Source organism: Phasianus colchicus, chromosome 7 (assembly GCF_987193195.1).
Source record: "Phasianus colchicus chromosome 7, bPhaCol1.hap1.1, whole genome shotgun sequence".
In the NCBI taxonomy this organism is placed as follows: domain Eukaryota; kingdom Metazoa; phylum Chordata; class Aves; order Galliformes; family Phasianidae; genus Phasianus; species Phasianus colchicus.
This window is the reverse complement of record NC_143442.1, coordinates 10,247,562-10,254,618: the sequence shown is the minus strand read 5'-3', so window position 1 is coordinate 10,254,618 and position 7,057 is coordinate 10,247,562.

Below are 7,057 nucleotides of genomic sequence, written 5' to 3'. Positions count from 1 at the left end.
TTGCACAGCCCGTGAAACCAAATTAATCAGTTGCTAACGCTGCATTATTAATGACTCAGTCACCATCGCTTTTCTTGTCCTTTTTTGTTGGTGACAAACTTAGGAAGGGAAAGGGAAAAGAAGACTGAGCAGCCAGTTACACAATTGGTGCTGTAGTGTTCCTACCGATGAGGAAAGGCACTACAAAATCATCATACCTGCACAGAGAGAAGCTGGCTTACTGCTGCAGACAGTGAGTTAATCCAGAACAAAACAAGAAAATTGGCCTGAAAAGCTCATTTATGCATGATTTTATTTCTTTTCTTGCTGAGAACCTGCAGAGCTAACCCAGCTCAGAGGCCTGGACATTCTGGCATGGGGCAGTCAGGCAATCCCTACTCACGTTACTCTATTAATATGGGGGAAATTGTGGCACGGACCCAGCTGGATCTCTGACCAGAGCAAGATTTGGGCTCCATCTTCTGCCATATAAATCATATGCGTATATAGGATCATACAGAATGGCTTTGGTTGGAAGGTACCTTAAAGATCATCTCGTTCCAACTCCCCTGCTGTGGTAGGGTTGCCAGCCACTAGATCAGGCTGCCCAAGGCCCCATCCAACACAGGCTATGGGGACAGAACTTCCCATGTCCTGAAGACAGGGGTTCTGCAGGCTATGCAGGTGGCTGTGAGAGCTGTGAGCTGGTTTGGGGCTTCTGGGATGAGTTGGGGCAGGAGTGAAATAAGGGAAAATCTCAGAACATCTTTTTGGTGAATTGTTCAGTGGCTGGCTAGCAACAGCCCTCCCTCACAGCTGCGTGAGGCTGAGTGCTTCTTCTCCTCACACTGCATTTCTGTTCCATCAGACATCATGACTGCCAGCTTTATTTTCTCTTTCCAGCAGCTCTATTGCTGGAAGCCAGCTTTCTCCAAACTAAGCATAAACTACTGCATACAAGATAACAGTTCCTAGGAAAATGTGGACTGTTGTAATGACCTACATCATCCTATAATCTCCAGGTTGCTGGTGAGGAGGAGTTTGCTTATGTTCCCTGCTCGCTGAATATGGAACAGGGCAATCAGGTCCAGTGTTGCCTATTGCATCTCCGGAATGTAGCAAGACCTCTTAACCAGCCTGGGATCTGCTTACTGTAGCGAGAGTAGGGACAGCTGTGCTTGGGCTGGCCTGCAGAGGGGATGTGACCTTGGGGACAATATGGAGAAGACAATAGACGATTTGGGCTGAGGACAATTTTTCCTTTCCAGACTGGAAGGAGTTGCCTTCAAGGTTGACATTCCCTGGCACAAGGGAGGAGGACTGGTTCATTGGAGAGCAGAAATACAGAGCCTCTAATTTAAATGGTGCTGCTCATTTCTGGCTGATCACTTAGGACATAGGAGCCCATCACCTGCAGGAGATAGCACAAGGATAATGGCACGACTCCTTTTTTTCCTAAAATCTACCTCGCTGCCACAGCCTCCCTTAGATGAGAGAGCAGAACAGAAAGAGGGACTACAGAAGCAGCAGAGGTAGAGTTCACTGTGTAATGAAGTCATCTCTTTTCAGTGAGGTACCACAGTATTAGACACATTAGGTTTATTTTGGATAGATGTATAATCTTAATTGTTGTGTATTGTTTGCATTGTAGTCTCAAGATCTAGGTCCTCATTATGCTAGATGCTGTACAAATATATGAGACTGTCATGCATGGAAAGGCTTTTATTATGTAAATAGTCAGGTTGGGAAAAAAAGAAGTGGTGTTATCTGTGTTTTACAGATGAGGCAGTGAGAGGAAAAAAAAAGGAAAAAGCATTTTGCCCAAGGACATACAGTCTGTGGGTCAGTGCTGGACTTGAAATTCAAGTCTCGATTTAGTTCCCTACCAGCTCTTCTTTCAATTTGGGTACTGCGCACAACATAATTAAAAATAAAAATGAAGCACAAAGACAACAATACCATGTGTAATTTATCTCAATCTGGAACAATCATCCAGTACCTCTGGGCCAAATCCTCCCCCACTCTTCTCTGTTCTCCAAAACCTGTATTTCTTTCACGCCTTATACCTGTCATCACCTTACAAGTCACGTTACTGCACGCTTTGTTCTCCGATATTCTGCAACATAAATCATGTTTCACAACAAACCTGCTAGGGAAAAGGCTCTGTTCCATATGGGGCCATGTCCCATTGGCACAGCCCACTCCATTTATATTCCGATCCTTTTTAGGAGTGTTACTCGAAGTAACAGTTCTAAATATTTAGAGTAATAAAGTAGAAAGGATGCATGTGTGCTTCTGCCAGTGAATATAGCAAGGCATCCAGTGTGCTTACCATCACTGCTCAGCTCTACCTGCAAAGTCAAAAATGCATTATTGATGTAAATAAATAATCCATACTGAAGACGAATAAAACATGGATTTCATTTGGAAGGCACAATGCATTTGCTTTGTGTATATCAAGGCTTTATGCCAGGTTTTAGGAAATAATGTGAAGGGAGAGAAATGTAGAAGTCACGACAGTCAATGGAAAACAATAAAACTGAATTGGTATTTACTAAGGCTAGATAATGCCAGACTAACTCAATAGCTTCCTCTGATACAGTAATTATTTAGCTAGACAAGGAAGGAAAATCTGTGTCTGGACTTCAATAAAGCAGCTGATTAGGAGCCATGTGTAAAATTATATCTCCTACCTGGGGAAGTCTGAGATTTATGGAGAAGCTGAAAGGCAGGCATTGTGCTAGGAGAACCTAAGGCACGTTGGAAGGGAATCATCTGGAGTTCCTAACAAGTCAATCTTAGGATTGATTATTATTTAATATTTCCTTAATGACCTAGGTAGAAAACAGAGGTGCCTGATAATTAAAATGTCTTGAAGTCACGTGGCTAAGAGGTATCATTGGTGCAGGGAAGATTCAGAATGCCACACAGCATGAACCCAATGTCCTTGGCAAGGGAGGTGACAGCAGAACAACTCCTGCAGGAAACAGCAATGGCACAGAAGGATTTGTCTTTGTCCTTGTATAGTGTGGACCGAAAGGGCTACTCCTACTAAAGTGCAGTAGGAGAAATACAAGCATTAAAGAAAGGGAGTATAAACGGCCCTGTATAGAACCCAAACAAAACTTTGTGACAATATGTGGTCCTGATCAGTCATGTTAAAGCTGGATTCTTACTGAAACCAGTGCAGAAAATAACTGCTGAGATGACAGGAGACTGAAGGACCTCTTAGGGCATGAAAGTGACTACTCATTCAGGAGCAGAAGGCTGATGTGAGAACTGATTGCTCTGTATTAATACACTGGTAGGGGAAATACTAAAACAAGGGGGCATGAGAACAAGCGAGAATCAATTGCCATGAACAACTTGGGCTATCAATTTGGTGTTTTTCATTTACCTATCCAGTGAGGGTGTAAAAATTATAAGGACAAAAACATACATGGTTTTAGCTCAGAAAATGTATTACACGGATTATTTGATACAGCTGCCTGCAGTAACTGGGGACTGGATTTGATGACCTAGAAGTTTCTGCTGGGCCTATGCCATAGTGTATTCCCGTGTCTTAGTGAGTTTCTATTACTATGAGCTGTCACCTCTATCTTACATCAGAAGTTGCAGTACTTACTAGTCCCTCCAGTCCTAAGAAACCTTTCTGTCCTTCTGAATTAAATTTAAAATAGAACATCCTAACTGTGGATTGCAAAGCCATCTGTTTGTTTCCTGCTCAAGTAAGTTTGTTGTGGCTATTATCATAACAACTAATTTCTTTAGGGACCAAGGGCTCCTTGAATATGAACTCGAGTGTTTATGGCAAAACTTTACTAGCAAATAATAATTTTCTTATTTATTGTAATTCTTTAAATGGCGCTTAATGAAATTTTTGGCCTCATGAAGCGATCAGCTTGGAATGACTTTCCCTCATATGAAAATATTTAAATACAAAGTGTGCTAATGTGTTCAGTTACAGTCATGCAGGGAACTAAAGGGATTATGTGTACTAGGAGTATATTCCTGCAGCTTTCCAGAACAGCTTCTTCTCCAGGGAATAAAGTAAGCAGAAAACCCCCAAGGAGACACTGCTACTGTAGGGATGGCTTGGGACACGAGCATCAGAAAAGCACAGTCGTGTTATTTCCATAAGCCCAAAATGCTGATAAAATAAATGCTGTAAATAAAAATGCATTAACAACATGCCGCTTTTCAAACTAATTGAGATGCAGCACGAAGATTGCTTTTCAGCAATACAATGTTCTTTATGCAGGAGATCATGCTGGGGCCTACTGCAACAAGAACCATTGGGATAATGCTGTTTTGTTCTAACATCTGCATTTATTAGCTTTGAGATACTTCATTGTGACATTATGAGGTGTAAAGCCCTCAAGAATTGAACAATATTGTTGCATGAAAGAAACTCTTTGGCCAGCACAGGCCCTTAGGTTTGAATCAGGAAAGGAGTATTTAAAACAGAAGCAAAAAAAAGGATATTCTGCTGATGGTTTTTATGACCTTGCTCACACTTCTGTTAGTGAGAAGAGTTTCATCAGCAAGGAAAGCAATGTCTCTAGTGTTAATTTCTATTAATTAATGACTAACTTCCTATTAGTCATTCAAACTAAGATAACTTAGCTCTTGTGATCATATTGTCCAAAACCTTTCAAATCAGATGCAAATCTTTTTTAGAGCACAGAGCTGTTAGAATATCATGAACTCCTAGCCTGCGCTGTCGTGTCAGGGGTCTGATTTGTATTTTTAAGCACTGGTGATGAGGTTGGGCTGCACTTAATACAAACTGATAGACACTGATTCAATATATGTGTATTTTCATGGGAGCTGGCATTATTGTAAAGAAATGGGAAGCACAGTGTTGGATTATTAGTCTGGTTTCCAGCCCGGGTGCCTCCAGCTACAAGCACCAAATGTTAAGAATATAGAAGAAGCTGACAAAGTCCAGAGGAGGGAGCAACAGAATTATAGAGATGTTTGGTAAAACAGAAGTTTTAGAAAACAATGAAAGGTTTGGTGAGTCTAAATCAGGGAAACCTAAGGAAGATAGTAACACGTTAGCCTATAAAAATGGGTTACAAATTGGATTAGAGATCTGGTTTATTCTGCACCCACTGTGGAGCAGCAAAAGCAATAACCAGCTTCTCTAGTGAGCAACTTCTTTGAGCTAAAAACCATCTGAACTCATCTCTGGTGTTGGTTTTTCTCCTGCTGGCTGATGACATATTCACCAGTCGAATGGCTTCATTATTTTGCTGTACCCATGCACCATGCTTGGTACCAGTCCTCTTCAACTTCTGGTGCTGTCTGTACCTGCCTGTGCACTGCTCCTGATCTCTTTCTCTCTCCTCCTTTCCAAACATCTACATTCCTTCCCTTGATTTGCCTTTGCACTGATGGGATTTACTTCTACAAATCTCACTTTTATCTGTCGCTGCAGCTTTCCCTAATTTATTCCCTGTGTGGTGCCCCTCTAACAATGTTTTACTGCTTCATTGTCTTAGGGGAACCAATGGGATGGGAAAAAAAGATATTTTAAATGTATCTGGCTCATTAGCTATGCACATTCTTGAGTAATGGGTATGATTTAAGTTCACCATGAGAGCTGGGAGTGCTGGAACTGTAACTTTACTTCTGCCTCCCTCAGTGACCTTGTGCAGTTTGTTAAGCTCCCAGGGCCATGCTCGCCTAAAAATAAAGAATATTACCTTTTTTTTTTTTTTCTCCTAGGAATGTGCGAGTCTTAACTAATAGACCCGTATATAATTTTTGAAGTTCTGTTTATATAAATGCAAAACGCTTATCTTTTTGCCTTCAAAACATTTACAAATGGTCAGGAGAATTTTAGGGCTGAAAGATAAACAGCTCACAAGAATGAGAAAAATTAAAATGACACACGTGTGCACTTATCACAGACCTTTAGGCAGCCTCTAATTAAGTAATCACTACTTCTCAGCATTATATAGATGCTATCGCACGCTGTTAAATTGCGTAGCAGCCTGTAATGCTGTGCACTCTGTTTGTACAGGATAAGGGCGCTCTGGAAATTATTGAGATTAGTGCATTATCTTTCTAACGTACACTGTCATCGGGTCAGGATTGAGATGTTCCACGCTCAGCTCTATAAAAGGGCTGGGGACAGCGTTTCTTCCTGGCAGGCCACAACACTCATTAGCTCAAGGGGCTGCCTAGGAGCCATCTTACCACTGCCAGGCACTGTCTCAAGGCTGTGCCATCAGTATGCTGGCACTTGGGGTTCCCAGGGTGTCTTATTATAGCAATAGGTGATGCTCAGAGAAGGCAGACTCGGATTTGGAAATGCTGAGGCATTTTGGTGCTGTTCTCCTGGTCACCTTGCTGCTGAGACTCTGAGTGTGACCAGAGCATGAGGCACGCAGCCAGCACTACACGGTGCAGCAAGCACTTGTGCAGAATGAGTAAAAATCAAAGAAATTGAAGGTGTTAGTAAGGAAATGGACTGCTTGCCTTTGAGAGCTGAGCTGACAGAATAAAATCGCGTGATATGACAGGGAAATGGTAACGAGGAGAAACAGGGAGAAAATTATACACAGACTCATAGAACCATAGAACTGAGTTGGAACAGACCTTTAAAGGCCATCTGGCCCAACCCCCTGCAGTGAACAGGGACACCTGCAGCTCCATCAGGTGCTCAAAGCCCAGTGCAGCCTGACCTTGGACATCCCCAGGAACAGGGCATCCACCCCCCCTGTGGGCAACCTGTGCCAATGCCTCACCACCCTTATCATGAAAAACTGCCTGATATCCAACCTCAGCCTGCCCTCCTTTTGGTTGAAACTGTTTCCCTGTGCCCTGTCACAACAGACCCTGCTGGGCTCTGTCTTATTCTGCTTTCTTATTCTACTATTGGTAAAGAGAGCTTTAATGTACACATCTCTATTTGGCGCTAGTAACGAGATTCACCACGTTTCATCTTTCTACTGTCATTCAGAGCATGCTGTCGATTTCTCCGGGAACGGGTGAAATTATGGGCTGGCAGCTGACGCCTAACAGGAGAACACCAATGTGAAGGTAAGCAGCACACGCCAAGTCCTTC